Source organism: Maniola jurtina, chromosome 6 (assembly GCF_905333055.1).
Source record: "Maniola jurtina chromosome 6, ilManJurt1.1, whole genome shotgun sequence".
NCBI lineage: Eukaryota > Metazoa > Arthropoda > Insecta > Lepidoptera > Nymphalidae > Maniola > Maniola jurtina.
In genome coordinates this window covers 12,596,820-12,619,951 of record NC_060034.1, presented here as the reverse complement: position 1 = coordinate 12,619,951, position 23,132 = coordinate 12,596,820, and the positions used below count along the sequence as shown (strand labels likewise).

The 23,132-nt window shown below is 37.4% G+C and overlaps 2 long non-coding RNA genes across 2 annotated transcripts; both read left to right on the top strand.

Moving 5' to 3' along the window:
• The first annotated feature begins 3,279 nt into the window (after positions 1 to 3,279).
• On the top strand, positions 3,280 to 22,925 carry LOC123866126. The gene is made up of 4 exons (XR_006796138.1): positions 3,280 to 3,290; positions 3,376 to 3,387; positions 22,791 to 22,796; positions 22,843 to 22,925. It is a non-coding gene; the product is annotated as an uncharacterized LOC123866126 (long non-coding RNA).
• Positions 7,735 to 8,368, top strand: LOC123866125. Its single transcript, XR_006796137.1, has 2 exons — positions 7,735 to 7,860; positions 8,151 to 8,368. It is a non-coding gene; the product is annotated as an uncharacterized LOC123866125 (long non-coding RNA).
• Positions 22,926 to 23,132: the final 207 nt, after the last annotated feature.

Genomic DNA, 23,132 nt, shown 5'->3' with positions numbered 1-23,132 from the left:
CAAATTTTCAAAGTTTTTTTTTTGTGTTTAAATAGCTTTAAATGTAGCTTGAAGATAAACATGGAAATAATTCATAAAATGAAGTAATTAATACCAAAATTTTTAATTTTTAATTATTTATTAAAAGTAAATATAAAATTTTAAGACTTTTCTTATGGAATACATGCATAAAATATAACAATAGGCAGTTACAATAACTTTTTATTAATTGGTTTAAGAAAAGTTTCTTATCGCGCTCCCCACACAAACGCAGTTTGGTTCTCATTTGAATAATAACCAATCAAACTCATTGAAATTTCGTAAATAGGTTTTAGCAAATATCTGTCTCTTTTCATTGTATTTGATTGAATGAGAATCAAACTATGTTTGTTTGGTGCGCGCTACGAATAAACTCCTCTTAAATATTAACGCGAGCAAACGCACACGGCTTGTGCATTGCAGCGTCCAATCCTGAAGCCCCAGGATCTGCAGACAGACTGGCACTGGCTGGCGATGCATATACGGACCACCTTGCGATCCATGCTGCTAAGGAGAGGGCTGTTCGGGTCAGTCACAATGTAAGGGAACGCCGAACCCGGGTTCAGAACATACAGCTCATCTGTAAAGAAACAAAGGTATTATTAGAAATAAAAATAATGAACATAATAATATGAAATTGGGGGTGGTGATGCTTTTTTGTTACCGTTTAACATTTGTCTGATAAAATTAAGTTCCTGAAATCCTTCCTTAGTAAGGGTCTATGCTCCACACTGGCTCTAAAGTCACGAGATTTGACAGTTTTGAACTTAATTAAGTTTGTCTGTTTTTTTCTTTAACATTGGTAATAAAAAGATGCGAATATCCTGACATTAGTTGCGATCAGAACCTGTATTGTAGTTAAAGTTACTTTAAACTTTAATTTCTTACCAGGCTGTTTAACTTGTTCGACTTCTTCACAAGCAGCCTGCTGGACGAGGAGAACTGCGAAAAGAGTGGTAAAGACAACGAAGAGTTTGCTGTTCATGGTGAGTTTTAAGGTAGCTTCGGAATTAAACTTGTGATACTTGAGGTAACTTCTCAACTGTGCTTCCTAACAACAATTCTGCATTTTTATATTAAAGTGCATTAAGATAAGGGTTGTAAAAATTAGCAATATTATTGGAATCGGATATAATTTTATCAATAGGGTACGTCCAGATGATAAGGTGAAATTGCTTATTTTTTTATGATAGTAATTATATGTGTCAATCAATAGAAAGTTTTTTTTCACCGCAAGAGAAACAGGGGAAGTCTTGTTATCTTTTACATGAATAATAACAATAATGATTGCACCGAAAGGATTATTTTACAAACCTTATCTTCTTCCTTTTCCGTATAAATATCGGGAACTAATTGCCAAAAGCACAGTTGAAAGACTAAACTAAAGAAATAATCATGAGTAACAAATTGTTCGTAGCATTCGTCGCTCTCTGCGCAGCGCTGCTGGCGGTCCACACTGCTTCCTGTGAAGATGTCGATGTTGAACAACCTGGTAAGAAAATATTCCTGTTTTTTTTTAAAGCTTTTGCAGCTTCATAGTACCTAATTGTAGGAAACGCCTCGCATCCTTATTTTATTTTTAAATAAATGATGCCATGCTAGAGACTTCATCCACGAGAATTAAGGTTTTTCAAAAATCCCGTGGCGACTCTTTGATTTTCCGGGATTTTTATCCCGGTAACCAATATTCATACCCGGGATGCAAGTTACATTTGCACCAAATAGATGATGCCCATGACGTCATCCAGGTGGATTTAGGTTTTTCAAATCCCACGGGCATTCTTTGATTTTCCGGGACGAAAAGTAGTGTTTTTCTGGAATGCAAGCTGTTCCTGTATCAAATTTCGTCGTCGTCGGTTAAACGGATGGGCCACGAAGGGCAGACAGACAGACACTTTCGCATTAACATTAAGTATGGATATTATGGATTTGGAAGGATAATGGGTGGCGATGGGATGATTATGATAATGATGAAGATATTTAAGTGTACCTAATCTGTTCTATAGATGAGCTGTACATTCTGAACCCGGGCTCGGCGTTTCCCTTCATCGTGACTGACCCGAACAACCCCATCCTCCGCTCGGACAGCCGCCAGATCATCCGCATATGCATCGCCAGCCAGTGCCAGTCTGTGTGCAGATCCTGGGGCTTCAGGATTGGTCGCTGTAACGCTCAAGCTATTTGCGTTTGCTCGCGTTGAAACGAATCGAGACCATTTGAATATTACTTTCCAATTATTTAACTATTCCAAATCTAAAAATTCTATTGTTTAAAATATTTGTATCTGCTTGTGTATTTAATAAACAATTTATTTTGTATTTTAGTTTTTGATTTTATCCCTTAATATACTGTTTAATGTGCTGGTAGTATACCAAAATTCCATGACTGGGTGACCGTCTAAAAGTGTATTGAAAAGATAATATTGTAACGATTTAATTTCTACGAATCAAGTCACAACTTAATCGGAGAACTTTTTCTTTTCACTGCTGTTACAAATTTTTGGCACAAATAAAACAAAACAATTGGAAGTGGCCGAAAAATCATTTACCAATTTCGAGGGAATCTTATAGAGATAAATGTAAATACTAGTACAAGACAGCGTCTTAAAAATATATAAGAAAACTTAGTCGTAAATTCAACATTTCTCTCTTTAAAACCTCTGCCTGAGATAGAATTTCATTACTTTAGTTTAGATTAATATTACAATTGTAGTGGACGTAACATTTCCATACAAAGGGAATTATTTAAACGTGCCAACTTCCATAGAGGCGGAACTAGGGGTCTGGGCAAACACAAAGCGTGATTCTCAACGTTATTATCTCAACTGAATTAATTGCAGTAGGGATTGTAGGGAAAATCCATCATGGAAGCCACTGGCCACGGGGGAGCACAGTGGTTATGTCGGTTACCGACTAAAAACCTCACGAAGTTCCATCCCACCGCTGACGACGGAGTACAAGGGACGGACAGTACTTTGTTACTCCGTCAGCGGATGTCTGCCGCAACAGACCCACCACTGGAGCACTACGTGCCCCCAAACGCCATTAAAGGTATGCCGGAACCTCAGCAACCCAACCAACTCAAGGACCATATTGTGAGCGACGGACCGCCCCGTGTCCATAATTTACACGTCCTCTTGAAGGTGTCGTGCAACTCACTTTGCTTTTTATTGGTAGTCAAACTTTATTGCTAACCGTAACGTAACTATAGCCATCTGTCATTAAACTGGATCTTAAAAGTTCAAACGTTAACTGTCTTAAGTCAATGTATACGTTCTATATAGTCTAGACCAGCTTTTGAGTCACAGAAGTCGCTACCATCGTGCGTTTTGTTTAACCAAGACTTTATAATAAGTAGCTCTACGCTAATGTCGTCGGAAAACACGTCTGAAAAATAATATTATATGAATGTTTTCAGCTGTTTTTACTTAAACATTTTAGTGTCGCTCTGTTGTACGATCTACTTCAACTCAGTTTTTAGAGTTCCGGAACAGGTAGGTAATAAAATAATGTAAGTAGTGAAAAATATCTTATGTGTCTGTGAAAGCCGCTTCAGAAATTATGACCAGAGACGAATAGAAGTTATAACAAGAGCATTTTGATCTATTTTTTGTATACATTTCCTATATATTTAAACCCTTCCCTTTATAGTCAGGTTTTAGAATAGAATAGAATAGATTTTTATTCAAATAAACTTTTACAAGTGCTTTTGAATCGTCAAATAATTTACCACTGGTTCGGAATGCCGTTCCTACCGAGAAGAACCAGCAAGAAACTCGGCGGTTGCTCTTTTCAATTGTGCAATTTACAATAATATTCAGTTAGTATATATATTTAGTTTTTGAACTACATAGGAACACGAACAAGGATGCATTTCCAGTGAAGCGGAGCAGAGAGGTAGTAGGTACCTAATGTGTTTTTTCAACAAACCAGATTTTTGAGAGATGACGAGATAAGATGATAACGTCGTCAGCTAACAATAACCTGATTGAAATAACACTTTTTTGTGATGTACGTAACTACAAATTCTCGGTTTTCGGATTTTCCTGCCAGAATTAATGATTATAGGTCAACGGGAAGGTTTTAATTCCACTGACGGGAAACGACAGACAGACAGGCAATTATGAAGTGATCGTATGAGAGTTCCTTTTTTCTTTGGAGATACGGATCCTTAAAAATCTGAGAAATCAGCATATAAATCGGCGGTAATTTCATTACAACTACCATTGCATTGCAATTACCAACCTACTGCAATCACTCGCTCGGGTTAATTCATTCGTATAAAGTTAATTAATTACTCACAATCAGCATCGGCAATAACAGGTGGGCTGATTCTGACTCGATATTAAAGTTTAATCAGGTGATTATCAAAGTAAAATGAACTATGCGATAGAATTCACTAGCTGAACAGATGACCTTTAGAGTCCCGCAACCGCTTCATCTGTTAAATTAATTAGGCTATACTAACATCATCATCGCGATCAACTCATTGCTGGCCCACTACTGAGTACGGATCTCCTCGCAGAATGAAAAGGGTTTAGGCCATAGTCTGTCACGTTAACCAAGTATGGATTGGCAGACTTCAGTCACCTTTGAAAACATGGACAGCTCTCAGTCATTCAGGTTTCCCCACGATGTTTATCATTAACCGTTAAGGATTATACTTACCGAAGATATTTAATTCCTTAACACGCACATAACTCTAAAAAGTTAACCGTGCGTGTCGGGGATTGAACCCCCGACTTTTCGATTACGAGTCGGACGTCTTTACCACTAGACTAGTTATACGTAAGCTTAAATCTAAGTTCGAATCGCCTTTCGTACAATCGTATTACATTTTGGATCAATAAGTGCTATTGTGTACAGATTAGATATTGTTGAACGAGAAACGTTGAACTCAGTTCACTTGTCTCAGCGTTTCAAAGAATTATTGTGCGCCGTCCAAATCCCAGTAACATGTCAAATACATCGAACTGGAACAAGTAAAGTCCGTACAATCCTCTTACTGGTCTTAAAAATGAAACTCTGGATAAACGAATCTGGTACACATATAAAATGACAAGTTAACTGGGTATATGAAGGGATTATTGCTTTTATTCAGAGCCATGAGTTACATTTTAATCAATTTATGAAAATAACTAAGTAGCTTATTCGCGTGGATTACACTTTAACCCATACTTTATCCCCTTGAATTTTCAACATCCTTTCTTAGCGGATGTAGGCATACGTCATAGCTATCTGCATGCCGAATTTCAGCCCGATCCATCGAGTAATTTGAGCTGGTCAGTCAGTGAGTCATCTTTGAAGTTGTCTTCGGCCTCCTTTCAGGGGTTTCAGGGTTCAAGCTCGGGCACATTACCTCTTACTTTTTGGAGTTTTGTGCGTTATGTGCGTTTTATACATGACGATTAAATGGAAGGCTACAAAGTTATCAAAATAAGTGCCTACCTAAGTTTATCACATCTATACTAATAAATAAAATTGGAGTGTCTGTCTGTAATTTCGAAATAACTACCGCATATTAAGGTCATATAGTTATTTGAACGATACTATAACTGAATCACACGTTTTTAAAATTTTTGTCTGTCTGTCTGTCTGTTTGAAAAGGCTAATCTTGGGAACGGCTGAACCGATTTTGACGGGATTTTCACAGACAAGTAGAGAATTGACCAGGGAGTAACATAGGCTACTTTTTTAACCGACTTTCAAAAAGGGAGTTGTGTTTTTCTACCTATGTACACCGAAATCTCCGAGATTTCTGAACCGATTTGCGTCATTTCTTTTTTAATCGATAGAGGAACTTTGCAACATTGTTTCATAAAAAATTTGGAGTCCAACTCCTCAATCCTGATGCTGCAGGGGATCTGACCAATCCACGCGGGCGAAGCTGCGGGCATCAGCTAGTAAACAATAAGCCTTTATCATCATGAGTTTTGTGTGAATGCTAACTGCTGCACCACTTTATTGAAACAGAACGTAGGCATAGTACAAAACTGGTTCTCCACGTTTTCACGCCGGAATAACAGTGACAAATTACATCGTGCATGGAAACGACGGTTGATGTGTCAAAGGCACTTAAATTCTCCACGGTTGTAATTTTTGCTCGCACCGCGCAGACAATTTATTATTCATTTTTACAAAATGTACAAATGAATGTGAATGAATAATAAATTGTGTAGATTGAGTATTATATTTGTACAGGAAAATTAATAATGACAGATTATTATTTGCAAAGAAAATCCGGTGGGAATTAGGTATGTCACCATCTTGTACCTATAGAAATAGAGAGGTTTTAGTTCAAAAAAAAACTGTTTATATTTAAAAAGTACTTTCGAATGGTCATAAAAATCTAACAATGCATGTTCGGAATGCGTTTTCTACCAAGAAGAAACAGCAAGAAACTCAGGGGTAGCTCTTTTCAAATATTCAATTTTCAATAATAAATTACTATGCCGTAAATTTGCAGTCCGGCACATTGCTGGACCGATAATACCTATACACTCGCTAGTATCAAGTAAGTATAAATTGTAATCAAGCGATAAGGTAGGAAGCCATTAAAATATTTCCTCTCCCATGGCAGCCAATAATGTTTTGAGATAATCTAAATGCAGTTTCATTGTTTTGATTTAAAAACAAAATGCCTTTCTATTTTAACACGCTTTTATTTTCGATTTAAAATAAAATAACAACGGAAAATGTAGGAAAAATCTCATTCCCCATTTTATACCGTGATTTTTCATGTGCAAATATTGTTCATAAAAGCGGGTTTATATTATGCAAATGATAAAAGTATCGTTCCATTCCAAGGCTCATAGAAGTGTGGAGGATGTTACTTTATAATAATGTGCTTTAAAAAGTACCTATTAGGTTTTATAATATTAAAGGGGAAATAATTAATTGATGGGAATTCTACCTACAGTTAAATACCTAAGGCTCCGTTATTTCTAAATTCTGAGTAAACAAACTAAGAGTTTTGATAAAATGTACTGATTTCGAGGGTGAAGTTTCAAATCATTCGTCATTATCGTCAATCCATCGCCAGTCCTTTACTGAGCACCTGAGCATATAATTATTTCGTCGGAGAAGAGAATGGTTAAATTATTATTTGGAACCTACATTTTTGGAATTTAACGACCTTGAATAGGTACTTCAAGCTGACAACAAAACATAATACTATAGGCTGTTACTATAATATTTATTTGTCCATGCAATGCAGCTATATTATTGAGTAGGTACCTACCTATCGTGACCAGATACTGGTAGGAGTTCTTTTGGGATAATAATACGGTGTATTCAATGGTGTATTCCCAGATCCTTCTGCTTACAACTTGACTAAGAGGTTATGACCCTTAGCCTTAATAATAGCCTTAATAATAATTACAACCAGACCGACGACGATGGCTCGACGTGATCTCCGACGCACTGAGAAAACAAAATGACCATCGGACCTCTAATGGCCCATCCAGTTACCAACTTGGGTCAACGTTGCTCAACAATCGCATTTGATTGTTATGCGTTAACTAGGCCATACGTCCCTTTTATACTATAAGTAGGTATATAGATTACAAATACAAGGAAAATGTTATCAATTATCATAAACAATGTATGATGCCATGTATGAAGCTATTTATTTGTAATCATTTAAGCAATGCCAAGACTTCCCCTTTTCAATCTGTTGCAAATTGAACTTATATTATGTAGGTAGGTACTAAGTAAGTAATATAAATAGCTTGATTTCAACTAAGAGTATTATTTTAGATCTTTCAACTCATCATGAGGTTCTTATTAGTGTTAATTGCTCTCTTATTTGTAGCTGGTATTAACTGTGCTACTCTCTTATCGGGTGGGTAATTCTTACTTTTTTATTTTGACGGTATTACGAGATACGACAGGGTGTTACAATTCTTACAAGAGCATCGATAGGGTACCGTTTAGGGTAGGTCGGTAGGTACCTACCTATTTAATGTTTAATCAAGACTAATCGACAAACATCAAAAAAAATTAATAAAAGGGCCTTTTATTAATTTTTTTGGCTTCACTTCCATTTTTCCACGCGAGGAAATTGTTTGTTGGTTTGTCATTCGATCACGTCACGTTAGTTACTATTATTACAGAGTTTTTTTTTTTTTTTAGATAATACAGGTCTCCATCAACGTACGATCCCAAGTAATGAATCTGAAGAAGTCATTCATAGGGCAAAAAGAAGCAACTTCTTCTGCAAAACGCATAAAGAATGCAACGACTTTTGTAGGAATGTTGTCTTCCATAGAAAAGGAAGATGCCATCTTATTTGCTTCTGTAGTTAATGTAGCATCTAATACAAATAAATGTAAATAAAAGAGTATGTCTGTTTATATTATGTCTTTTATTGAACTTTACAGCTCATTTTGTGGGTTCGGTCAAGTGCGAGTCGGACTCGCACTCGAAGGGTTCCGTATCATCGTACAAGAACACTTTATACGTCTCTATATTTTTTTTAAATTTTCATGGCAGCCATTTTGAAATTTTGATTATTTGTTGTTATAGCAGCAACACATTCTGTGAGAATTTCAGCTCTGTATACCTGTCATGGTTCACAAGATATGTCCCGCTGACAGACAGACAGACGTACGGACGGACGGACGCACGAACAGCGGAGGCAATTAGTAATAGTGTCCCGTTAGCACCCTTCGGAAACCTGCAAAAAAAAAAAACAACGCGGACGCTAGTGTTAAATAAAGTAAATTTTTTTTTTTAAATAAATGATTACTCTTCTCTTCTCATTAAAGCTCTATACTTGCTTAATTAGCTTACTGCGTTATAAAGTTGACCCACTAGCCAAATGTAAAGGATGCCTCTAACATAAAGTTATATGTTTATCTCTGTCATGGCGTCACCACCCCTTCACAGGCCCTCCAGCTCTGCCCTCCACTCAATGCCTCATTACGAATGCAAAAGCCGTTTAGTCATTATCACGCAACACCTGTTGTCGCTCGCCTATGTCGCTTATACACATACAGAAGGGAAATAAAACAGCATTATTATAAAAATAGACACATGGGCGGTTCCACACTCATCCGATCCGAGTCTGTGAAAATACGTTCCGAAGTAGTCATAGAGCTATGTGTGTGGTAACTTACCTATCCAAGTTCTGTCCGTCATCCGTGAGCACCCGTAAGAATGTCTCGGATGTGCCTCGGATTCAAATCGATGACGTCCACTCAATAGCTCGGATTCAGTCCGAGTATTTTGATCCTTACTTTGACGGATTCGGATCGGATAAGTGCATAATCGGTCTGAGAATACACAATAGTTATTTCGGTCCGAGTTTTTTGTATCCATATTTCACGGATTCTGAGTGCGTAATCGCTCTGAGAATACATAATAGTATGTGTTTTATGTTTAATTTAAAAAAATTGTAGGTAGATAGATAGGTACTCCTCAGAGCAGTGCCAGCATGGCAGACCGAGGCAACACAGACGATGCGAAGGCAAGACGAATTAGATAACAGAAGACGGCCGGAAGAGGCACGGAATAGGGAGTGGCGGAATAATCGGAGACAGGCCTTTGCCCAGGCGTGGGGCAGTACTTAAGGGCTAATTTAGATTCAGATTAGAACAGCTTAGACTACGATCTCAAATTCGAGATGAAAAGCCTCAAGAAAACGCTATCCTGACAAAGATTACGAAAGTCAAATCTGAAATCTGAATTCAAGAGATTTTTTCCCTTGTTTTAAACCAGCATACGCTCTTACGACCAGTGATGTTCATATCCTGTAAAACTTTCTCCCATCTGAAGCAAATGCGCCGAGTAACGGCAGTTGGGAATGGCTACGGCTGACTTTTTTTCGTATAACAACCCGTCTACAGATGCCGTAATGCGGAAAACTGCTTCAGATGTGTTATTAAGAGAAAACCCATCTCATCTTCGTATGACAATCAAATTTTAGTATACTTATGCTTAAGATTTCCCGATGCGTTAAGAATTATGGTATACTTTACTTTATTTACTTTATACTTTTGAGGTGTGGAACCCTAAAAATCAGCTATTACAATATTAAACTGCCATTTTTTAGCGCTTTTCTTCTCTCGGGGAATACTTTCACTCGGCACTAACAAGGAGGCACATATTATTAAGAATGTGTGTTATAAAAGAAAACACGATCTTTTAAAGTTTATTGTAACCTACTCTTAAGAGGTAACAAAGAATATACGGTATCTGGCGCTACAGTGAACGCTTTTGTAATCCTATAAGTTGAACTAGTGACCGCCCACGGCTTCGCTACCGTGCAATTTTGAAAAATCCGGCTTTATTTCTTGTCTACATTATAAAAGGAACTTCTCTGCATTTAGGCTTTTTAAGTCCAATTTTTTATATAAAATAGAGAACCACCACCACACTCCCCCCTCCCCCCCCCCCCCCCCCGCCATTAAAATTGACTGAATTTGGATTTCAAATTTGACATACCCGGAAAAAAATATGGTTGTTTAGTGGTCTAATCGAGCGTATTTTCACGGACTCGCATCCGACTAGTATATAGAAACAAGTGTTTTAACGTGATCTTCCGTTAAGTTGGCAACAAGACAATCAAAAGCAAACCTTTGTCACATCGCAAACATCGGCCAGTCCTGTCACGTCGCCCTCCACTTATCGGAGTTGCTCCCGGTTACCCGTAAAATAAATTGCGGGCACCGTGGGTCCCATTTCTAGCGCAAAAACCTTCGATCATTAAAGTATCAAGATATGCCGTCCTATACTAAACATAATAAAAGTGTCCGTTGTGAGTTTGTGCGTCTTATACTTATTTGTATCTATAAAAATCATATACGAAGTCTTTCATTTATCAGGATAAAAAGTAATCTAAATGTCATTCTTCGGCGTGCAAGCTATATCTGTATCATCTTTTATCAAAATCGGTGTAGTAGGTGGACTACGAAATGAGTTTAATTTATTCATATGTCATAATCATTATGGACTCTACCACTGACCGCTTCAGAAAACATGAAAATGTAACACGCAAGAGATGTACTTTCACATATCACATATTAGTATGAATATAGCGAAAATAATGAAAGTTAGCAAAAATACATTTTCCTTTTCAAGTACTTTTTTTTATATTTAATGACCTTTAAAAAATACACTGAATTGAGAACCTTCTACTTTTTGGAAGGCGATCATATTATATACCTAAATGTTCAATCGACGATTAGGTACCAATCGGGGTTGGATAGGCACTTATTTTTCGACATTTTCCGACCATCCTCCAGCATATCTTGTGCTTAAATGATCAAAGAAAGAAGACGAAGTGGCGAGCATCAATACTTTGGAAATATTCAGGAGGAAAACAAACTATCGCCGCATAAGTTATGGTGTAATCCGTGATATATGACGCGGTAGAGGTGGTAGAGGTTAGGAAGTTGTTATAAATCTCTGCCTTAATATTATGGTTGTTGATAAACCCATGGCAGGACTTCTATTATACTAAAGGGTCCACTTCTAACGCACTTGTCCATACAAACGTATTACGCCTATCATTGTATGAAATGAAAAATTTACATATTCATGTCACGTTTTACTTTATAATAAATCCAAATTCAAATGTTTTCTTTTTCCAAAAATAGTCGTAACTAATTCCAAACGTTGATTTGCAATTTTCACTTTGCCGTTTTTGATAAAAAAATCTTGAATCTCAAGAAAAATTCATTCACCTGGACTCTCGGGGTGACATGCACAGATAACGTTGTTTTCGTCATCTGTGGAAATATCACTATTTACTATTTTAGGTTCCACCCACCAACGAGTTATCGCTTCGATGAAGCGGGCCGTATTTTTCCGTTGGTCTAAGATCCGGTCCGGTATTAGAAATATATACTCTCATCTGGTATTTAATGATGATAGAGAATATAATTATTATTATATGCTAGATAATGTGTAGATTGATACATCACAAATTGGTTGCCTAGCTAAACTACGTGCTAAAATAATATTTTTTTTCGAGCAACTTCCCTGACTATTTATTTATGAAAGTCGTACATCAGCAGAGAGAAGCTCATCTGTTATTTAATCGAATTTTACATCAAATGAAAGATTATTTTATTTCCAATCCAAACCATATTAGGTCGCTTTACTAGTAAAGCCAAAACAGAAAAATTTACATCTTAAATCTAGGCAACCATGGATTCAAAAAAATGTTTTACTATCCACGCGAACGAAGTTGCCAGCATCATATAAATTATTATAATATTATACTTATTTCTAATGCTACAGAGACTTACTCGGATTTCCGCAATATAACATGCCGTTTGCTATCATGGAGACAATTTGTTGTTCGAGTAAAATACCAGATTTTTAATATCCAAGTTTCCAGTCACTAATTGCGGTAAAAGTAAGGGAAATAGTTCATTTTCCCACTATTTAAGTAACCCTCCGCAACTTCCTTCATTTGCGCGGCTTTGGTGAGGCAACGAAAAATAAGAAAGTTCTACGAAAACCCCACCTCTTTAAAACAAAACATTGTAAAACTGGTTAACCTAGTAAAATGGCCTCCCTAGCCTATTAGTTAGTAGAGTCTCCCACTTAAGTAAGACTACATTACTTACAAGACAAGTGTAAATTAAAAATTTATAACACCCCCGACAAGTGAAGGTTACAGTAACTAGAAAAGAGCTGATAACTTTCAAGCGCCTGAACCGATTTTCTTGGATCATAGTTAAAAACACTCTCGATCAAGTCACCTTTCAAACAAAAAAAAAAACTAAATTAAAATCGGTTCATTAGTTTAGGAGCTACGATGCAACAGACAGATACACAGATACACACGTCAAACTTATAACACGCCTCTTTTTGGGTCGGGGGTTAAAAAGGATGGAAGACAACCAACCCATCACGTTCGTTGGTCCGACGACATTACCAAGCTTGCGAGAAAACTTTAGAAGAAGCTTTGCGAAGAATATAATATACATTGGTGTCAAAAAATATTGTTGTCAAAGAATCTTCCAGTAGGTATATATGTATTTACTCAACCATTGCAGGTACCTACTGGGGCAACAGAGTTGCGAGCTGTCAATATAACTTAAAGGAGCTAAAGCGTTCACTCCCGGCTGCATATCAAATCTTTTCACGCGAGCGCGCCCTACACTTCACTGGCTCTACGGATAATAAACCGTTATAAATTTATCAAATCCTGCAGGATAAAGTGCTCTCGCGATGAAAAATTCCCGCTTGTTAGTTCGTAGCCATTTGTTTAGACACTAACGAGATAACTCGGGTAATGGCGCGTCGAACGTCGCCTCTTGCTTTTTATGGTGCCCTGGTTGTAGTGATCCGTATTGGCATTAAAATACGAAACAAAAATTCTTTACCGTGGGCTCTTCGCAACATCGCTTTGCTTTAAAAATTAACAATAGAATTCCTGTTTGAATTTTATCGAAGTTTCATATTTATTTATTGCTAGATTACTAGATGATGCCCGCGACTTCGTCCACGTGAATTTAGGTTTCTTAAAAATCCCGTGGGAGCTCTTTGATTATATCCGGGTTAAAAAGTAGCCTATCCCCAGGATGTAAGCTGACTCTGTAAGTAGGTATCAAACATAAAAATTGGTTAAACTGTTGGACCGTGAAAAGCGAGCAGACAGACAGACAGACAGAGAGCTACACTTTCGCATTTATAATATTAGTATGGATCATTTTAATTTTTGTCAGTTTGGGACATAAAAAATCGTATCACCTTCTTTTTCCATAAATACTTATAAAAAGTATACAATATCATTGGGTGTTTGGCCCTGCCGTCAGAAAAACCGAGTTACCGTGTTCAAAGTAAGTATTTTTTTTCTACTAGGGTAAGTCAATATTACCTAAAGAACGGCACGGACTTTATCAGCGAAAATGGGAACAAAAGACCGACAGCTCCATCCTTTAAGTCAAACGGGATCACGTTTCAAAAGACTATGTTGAAAAGGAAGCCGGTATAGAAAAGTGGTAACCGTAGTTTTCTTATTAAGTACCAAAACCAGCTCAACCCGCTTTCAGTCCTATGCGTGTGTGTATTTTATTTGGCCTATGACATCCGTACTACCAGATGCACTACTCATTCCACGGAAACAAGTTAGTACGGAAAACATAGGCTCGGTTGTGATTGGTTGGTGACATAATGATTAACGCTCACCGACTTTTTGTTTTTGTCATTTGTATGTGATTATGTAACGATTGGAAAGCTTGGTAGACCATAGCTAAACTATTCTCATTCTGAGAGGAGACTAGTGCTCAGTACTGTGCCGGCGGTAGGTTGATCATGATGATGATGAAGTGTACGTCCGACAATGACAATGGTCTTAAATAAGGTAAATGTGAACACAAAATATACAGGGTGTAATCAGAACGCTAGCAAAAGCGAAGATAGGTGTAGTACTGATGATTACTTATAAGATATGAGTACCATAACAAACTACGATTTTTTTTTTAAAATCCTGTATTTTTAATAGTAACATTATTATATTGCAAATAAAACATCTGACTGACGCTAGAGGTCAACGAACGTTCCGTAAATAGGTCACTCGAAGTCAATAACGCGTCGTAGGTCGGGCATTGACCCGAGTGTACGCTATACAATGCGGGTTTAAAAAATACTAAATTACTAAAATTACAAGATAAGGCATATTTTATAATTATTGGGCAGTATAATAATAACGCTAATTTTTTGCTAGCGTTCTGGTTACAGCCTGTATGTGGCGCAATTAAATCCCACATAACATTTTCGATGCGAAAGCGTACCTAATATTACTTTTTATTACAACTACATCCCAAAGAAATTTTGTTCGCACGCGAATACGTGGTGATTTTTTCGGCTTAATCTCCCATTCGTAGCAGTTTCCCGCGTAGTGCCGCATTATGGCACCTGTAGACGGCTTGTTGTATGAAAAAATCAGCCATTACCATTTCAATTTGCTGTTTTCACGACGCGAATGTTCTGGATAGGGCAAAAAATTTAACTTTCACTTATGTATCACAATACGAGGCGAAATATACTTTTGTTTGCATTAAGTATGTAAAGCATATTAAATCTGGACATTACTACGATATAATATCGTAGGATGAATGGGAGACGAAAGATCCCTGCATGTTTAACGCGGCACCCACACGCTAGGAAGAAAATAGGGACATTACATGTAACGACAACTTTTTCCATTTCGCCTAATCTCCCCAACGAGTACCGCACCATCGCAAACAATCCCCTCGGAATTGAATAGAGGCGAGCTCCGACGCCGTGCTCTACTGTAACTATTTACAAGATTCATATCCCGGATACATCTATTCTTTGGAGGGTGACAACATGTTGACAAGTTGTCTTGCACAAAATAAATACATACATTACATTTTATATAACATAGCGTGTAAACCCGTACTCACTGATGAGTAAGGCATAAAATATACAAATCGCACGAGAGTGGAAGAGACAACTATCTACTAATGTGACCCAAATGCGGTGATTTCGTCTTCACTTTAGGCGTTTACCTTTTCACAGCCCATCAGTTTAACCAATTTTGATGAAATTTGGTACAGAGAACACGGAAATAGGCTATTTTCATCCTGGGAAATCGAATATTTACGACGCTAAAAATCCTAAATCCATGCAGAAACAGTCACGGGTATTATCTAGTAATTAATTGATAGACACCGCAAACGTAAGCACACCTTATCGTCAGGACATTCCTGTATTGATAGAAAATTTACAATTCACATACCTAATACATTCCTGTATACCTATTCCGATGTAACTTCTCCAACACCAACGTTGGAGAAATTACATCAGAATAGGTATACAGAAGAGTACAATTAGGTACTTAGGCAGACGAGCGTGATCTTTACGTCGTCGCGCAGTTTATGACTACCTTCCTACTGCCTACCTATTCAATATTGTAAAACTGAAACTTTACATTTTAGTTAGAGTTGTTTTATTATATGATACACCTGATATGTGTAGCTTTTAGGCGACCCGCCTGCTCGTTTGCTCGCTATTTTTTTTTTAAATGTGTGACTAGGTAGGTAGCTAAAATAATCAACAACACACTTGCTTTGCACTGCAGTAGATATGCCATATCTATTACGTTCTTAGAATTCTTTGTTTCACCCCACAGACAATGAATGACAATATGTGTGTATCGTAGGAGATGGTTGCTGTATTATGCATATTAATTCTTGTAGCCCTTCGTGCGAAGCAAGGCGAGACAATATTAGCATGAACCAAAAGATCCTTAGGGAAAAAACCTACCTACCTGCTAGAAAAACGTCAACTTAAAGTGACTTAAAATAAAATAAAAACACGGGAACAATGTCGTCGTATCCATAACAGTAATATCAAATGCCCTAGCGCGATAGCAAACGGCTATTGCTTATCTAAACGCGACCCTTAGGAAATCAGTATTTCGCCCAACTTGACGTTTTCAAACAAGCCAACGCAGATTTAGATTGGATCAACAAAAAAACCCCTTTTATTTTCGGCATAGTTCACGACAGTTAGGGAACTTGTATCAAAATGTCAAGGCTTCGACGTCAGTGGTAGACGTCAAATGTTACCTAATTTTGACGCTAGGTAAGCTATGAAACAACTATTTTTTTTTCTTTAATTTCACGTCACCCATTAAGCCTAATATTTGACATGCCGATTCAGGATCAAACTGAGAGTTTCCTCACTCTAGTTCACTCTGTTTTCGGTAAAAACTCTTAGGGTGAGATTTATAGAGCTCTCTTTGACTTTGCTCAGACTTAAGACCGAGTTAAAACGAGACAGATTTATGTGAGAGAAATACATCCGTCTCGTTTTAACTCTGTCTTAAGTCTAAATAAAATCAGAGTGCTCTCTCTAGATCTCAGCCTTAAAGCGCTAACACACTGGGATGCCCTGGCAACCTCACCGGCTACTCATCCTAATTCGTATTGAGATGTATGATAGTTGGCTAGGGGCGGGGAGGCTATTTTATCCTTTAGTCCGGACAAAGCATGCCTAGAATAGGTATTTCGAGTGTCTAGGTAGTAGGATAGTCGAGCTTTGCTCTCTGAACCGGTGTATCTCAAAGAACAGCTCTAAAGAGCGCGCTTCGTTTCACAAAGTACGATTATGATTCTGCTTGAAGCTTTAAATGATATTTCCTAAATATTATTTATAAGGAAAAGGTGACTGACTGACTGATCTATCAACGTATAACTCAAACTATTTGGCTCAAACTATTATGACGTTGACACCTAAGGGGCTAAAATAGGAGCTTGAAGTTTGTGTAGTCCACGCGGACGAAGTCGCGGGCATATCTATTGCATGTTTAATATTGAGAGGGTGGGCTGTGCATATGATAAATAATAAATAAATAAAAGTTTATTCAGCTCAACAAAATCACAAAAAAAAGGAATAAAAATAAAAATACAATTCATACAAATTATCAACTAAACTTAAAACTAGAAAATACTAAGACCAATATTGTGTCTGTGCGCTAAAATGGCGCATATCGCGTCTTGTAGGTATGTTGCACCATACAGATTTGTCTGTTTCAGCGGATTATAGCAAATTAAGCTTTTGGTTCCTTGTGTATAATTATGCACTTCCACAAAATAACGCCTACTTCTATACAAATTATGTATGTATGTCCTTTTGGTGCAATCGGGTAAAAGGTAAATTGCGTATATAATATGCCAATCCATCTAATATTTAAAAGAGTGCGTCTCTAAAAACCGGCAGTTTTTCATCACAAGCATCGAGTGAGCCAGTCATGTCACGTCTCTGCTCACTTATGAAAGGTTCCTCCCGGATAATAAAATAAATTGCCGACATATCACACCCCTGTCGATTCCTTAAACCTACCTAAACCTTACGTACCTCAAAAGGAACAAGTGTAAATTAATTAAAAATTTATAACACCCCCGACAAGTGAAGGTTACAGTAACTAGAAAAGAGCTGATAACTTTCAAACGGCTGAACCGATTTTCTTGGATTATAGCTAAGAACACTCTCGATCAAGCCACCTTTCAAACAAAAAAAAAAACAAAATTAAAATCGGTTCATTAGTTTAGGAGCTACGATGCCACAAACAGATACACAATACACAGATATACAGATACACTGATACACAGATACACACGTCAAACTTAAAACACCCCTCTTTTTGGGTCGGGGGTTTAAAAGTATCTTATACTATATCACTCTCTTAACAAGTGTAAATTAAAAATTTTCAACACCCCCGACCAGTGAAGGTTACAGTAACTAGAAAAGAGCTGATAACTTTCAAAAACTTGGAGTTTTCCAAAACATCATTTTCAAATAAATAATAATGTATATCTAGGCAACGTCCATCTTGACAGCTTGACATTTGTCTATTGACTTAATATTAAGAACCTAACGGTTATCTAACCTTCTTTTCTACAAGAAAACTAGAAAAGAGCTGATAACTCTTAAACGGCTGAACCAATTTTTTTGGATTATAGCTAAGAACACTCTCGATCAAGCCACCTTTCAAACAAAAAAAACTAAATTAAAATCGGTTCATTCGTTTAGGCGCTACGATGCCACAGACAGATACACAGATACACAGATACACAGATACACAGATACACAGACACACAGATACACAGATACACAGATACACACGTCAAACTTATAACACCCCTCTTTTTGGGTCGGGGGTTAAAAAGGAACCGTCGTAGGATCACTTTGTTATCTGTCTGCCCGTCTGTCGTGTCTTTCAAAAAAACCTGTAGGGTACTTCTCGTTTATCTAAAATCAAGAAATTTGGCAGGTGTTATAGCACAAGTAAAGGAAAAAATCCGATAACCGTGAATTTTTGGTTATATCACAAAAAAATGTATTTATGATCAAATAAAATTTAGTAGATACATTCAATTTTCAAAGTAAGATAATTATACTAAGTGGGATATCATATGAAAGGGCTTTACCTGTTAATTCTAAACACGATTTGAATTTATTTTTATGCATAATAGTTTTTGATTTATCGTGCAAAAAGTCGGAAAAAATGCCCGAGTACGGAACCCTCGGTGCGCGAGTCTGATTCGCACCTGGCCGGTTTAATTTTATTTCTTTAGTAAGTGTATGCACTAAATTGAAGCATTTGTTTACTATCTCTTAAGTAGGTGGTAATATAAGACATCACAACTTCCCATTTTCCAGCGGCTTAAGTTGAATAACTGAAGATTGCCGAGCGTTAATCGCCCCTGAACTAAATATAGCGAGTAAAAACTTCAACTAATACTTTAAGTTCCCTCCAGTGTTCAAGAAAACTTATTTTTACTTACACAATAAATAGCGACAGGGTTTACCTTAAGATTTATGATGTTAAACTTTTTATCCAAGTGCTTTGAATTAATAGCTTTTATTAACTTGTTAGCTACTGTAATCTAAAAGAAGAGCCACCCGGCGTCCAACCTATATCGCCTATATACATATGTAGTATGTACACACACAGTTATGTATATTGTATATATGTGAGTTTCTTTATACCACCATAGCTTCTAAATGCTACACATTTGCATATAATGAAGGTATATTTACATGTATGGGAATAAAGCTCGAATGAAACTGGCAATAAATTTTTTGAAAAAATCCCGCGGGAACTCTTTTGATTTTCCGGGATAAAGAGTAGCCTATGTGTTAATCCAGGGTATAATCTATCTCCATTCCAAATTTCAGCCAAATCCGTCCAGTTGTTTTTGCGTGATTGAGTAACAAACATCCAAACATCCACACTTTCACATTTATAATATTAGTAGGCTTATGTCTAATACTTGTAATATTATTTTGAATAGAATTTTCAAAACCCAAACCGATGCGGGCGACGCTGCGGGGTAAAGGTAGTTATTGTAATACTACTACTATTCAGTTCCACTCAGTGGCGTGCACAGGTAAGCATTAGTCAGGTAGGTACCTATTTTCAGGCAGGCATAATCAAAACTGAGCATTGAGCTATTTAGTTTAAGTTGGGTAAGCAGTGTTTTTACGCCTCTATGGATTACACGCCTACGGTTCCACTGTATAGCTAAAGCTTAGCACCAAATGATAGGACACATCTACATAGGAGATAAATGCGACAGTAGGGAGATTTATCTTAGCCTGGTGCGATTCATCTTAGACTGTATCATCAGTTACTATCAGGTAAAGTCCTAGTCCCGTGTGGCCTAGTTGGATAGCGCTAAGTTTGCTATATATGTGCTTTGACTTTGCTCAGACTTATAGTTACAGACTTTACGTACAGTTCAAACGCTTCTTAATAAAGAGTATTAGCATTTTAATCCTAACAAACATTCCCTTTTCCCCACCAACTAAACGAAAGCTTTTTGTTAAGTGTAGGATGGCAATAGTGCAACAGGTGGGGTTTGACCGGACGACCTTTCAGATTTTAGTCAGCTCCCATATTCGTTGAGCTATTGTGGATATGTTAGAGATATAAATCTGTCTCGTTTTCACTCAAAGTAAAGTCTACGAAGGTGGTGGGAAGCGGGTAGATGAGGAAGGCGGAGGACATATTATAGGCTTTTCCAAGATCGCGCCACTCTTGTTTAGCAATGGATGCATACAGGCTGATAGAATGGAAAAAGTCTAAGCTAAGTCAAAGTATACTTTAAAACTGATCTCAGCGTAAAAATAGATTTTAGGCTACGCAACAGCGACTGGCGACAATGACACGCTACTCGTGTCGCGCGATCGATTGACACCTATAATACTCTAAATATCTTCTGTTTGGCGCGTTGCGCTTCACTGTCGCTCACCCCAAATGCTCTCATGCTCTCCATACATTTCTGTATCTATATCTTTCGCGTCACACGTCGCAATCGCGTAGTTCAACCACCAAGTCGACCCACAGCCATAAACATTACAGCACGGAAAGAGAGGGCAACTAAAATGAACGAGGAATACAGAACTCTAGCCCTTTAGCAGTGTGATAGAAACCTTAAGCTTTTTCCTCATCCCAAACTTTTGTAAGCAAAAACTTAAATTACGCTGGACGAGCAAACTTCTCGGAAAGAAATTCGGTAGTATAATTGAAGTAAGTGGCGGTGATTCAGCAAACGGCACCTATTAGCAGCAGGTCTGCGAAGAAGTTGCGCCGAGATCTGCGGCTAATATCTACGTAGCTGTGGTACGTAGAACTAAAAACTCCGATTATCACCAATAAAACTTAAGGTCAAGGAAGTTCTACAAAATAAATAGAATGACCAATCGTGGCGAACCTAACACGAAAGCGCAAGAATTTTCAACTGTATTTGAACTTTTGCGAGCTAAGATTGCATTTCCGTGCTTTTTTTCTCAGACTAGCTAAACCACACTAGCTTCGCTCGCGTGAAATTGTTAAAAATTAACGAAGTACAGACCGTAGAAACTACAACCAGTAAGAACTAACAGCAGAAATTTACAATTAAAAGTTAAGGAAGAGTGGACGCAAGTTTAGCGCATCTTTCGCTAGACTTACTCGTATTGAGAGTTTCGCTTTTTATTATAGAAACTGGAGCATCGCAGCCAATTAAGCAACTACACGACAAAGAGTACAATGTCCCTCTCAGTGTAATCGATTTGCTGCAGCGAACTAATCAGGCTGACGTCGGTGATTGGTCCCGACGTGAGTAATTGACGGCTCTAATAGGCTAATAACGATTGCTTCACCAGAGATAGAATCTAGTTAGTACTATAGAATTAGGACTTGCATATTCTGTAACCACATATTAATTACTAGCTTATACCCATAACTTTGTTCGCGTGGACTGCACAAATTTCAAATCCCTATTATATCTCCTTAGGACTTAAGTTTTCAAGAATCCTTTCTTAGCGGATGTCTACGCCATAATAGCTATCTGCATGCCACCAGATCAGTAGTTTGAGTTGTACGTTGATAAATCAGTCAGTCAGCTTTTCTTTCATATAATATTTGGATCGTACACTAGATGATGATTGATGCCCGACACTTCATATGCGTGGTTTTAGATTTTTTTTTAATTCCGTAGAAATCGATTTCTTTGAATACATTATAGAACAGTAAGCTATATCACTTGCCAGGTCACTTGCAAGGATTCATACAACAAGTGTAAATTAAAAATTTTCAAAACCCCCGACAAATCATTTTCAAATAAATAATTATGTATATCTAGGCAACGTCCATCTTGACAGCTTGACATTTGTCAATTGACACTTGAATATTATGAACCTAAGGGTTATCTAACCTTCTTTTCTACAAGAAAACTAGAAAATAGCTGATAACTTTTAAACGGCTGAACCAATTTTTTTGGATTATAGCTAAGAACACTCTCGATCAAGCCACCTTTCAAACAAAAAAAAGTAAATTAAAATCGGTTCATTCGTTTAGGCGCTACGATGCCACAGACAGATACACAGATACACAGACACACAGATACACACGTCAAACTTATAACACCCCTCTTTTTGGGTCGGGGGTTAAAAAATCACACGTCGATCCGTTGCTCGGTTGCGGCGCGTTTAAAGGCCAAACCAACACACAAACTTTCTCATTTATAACATACTTAGGGTGATGGGGGAGATGGGAGGTGTAAAAATTACCCGGTGCGGTGGTAATCTTTACACCTCCGAACCTCCGAAATATAGTCGGTACTATGTTTTGGAAAGCTAGTATAAATTCGCACTTGTAAAACTTACACTTATTGTTAAATGGTTCTGTTTTACCTCCTTATAAGGGTCAAAGCACACTCGATATTTTTAGCTTCATTCATCGGCGAAAGAATCGCTTTGCGGAAGCCAAGTTGTACCTACTTTATCTTTTTCGGAAAGCTACGAGTGATTGTGTCTTTCACTCCGCACACAATTCGAACGTTAATCGTAGCGTGCTGATTTCACCAACATCGAGTGACGTTTAACCTAGGAATAAATTGGACGTAATGACAGTTTCTTTATTGAAAACCTACCAAAATAAGAAGAATAAGACTTAAATTACGATGGTGAAATCGGCCTTTAGTGAGATTTTTACGCTCAAACAAAACTTAGATAATCAAATTAGATAACTGTTAGGTACTTTATCGACCAATTATACATGACACGCGATACAACATCGCAGAAGTTCGTAATCACAGATGGCTGGATTTTTGCTGCAGAATTCTGTGAGATTTAGAAAAG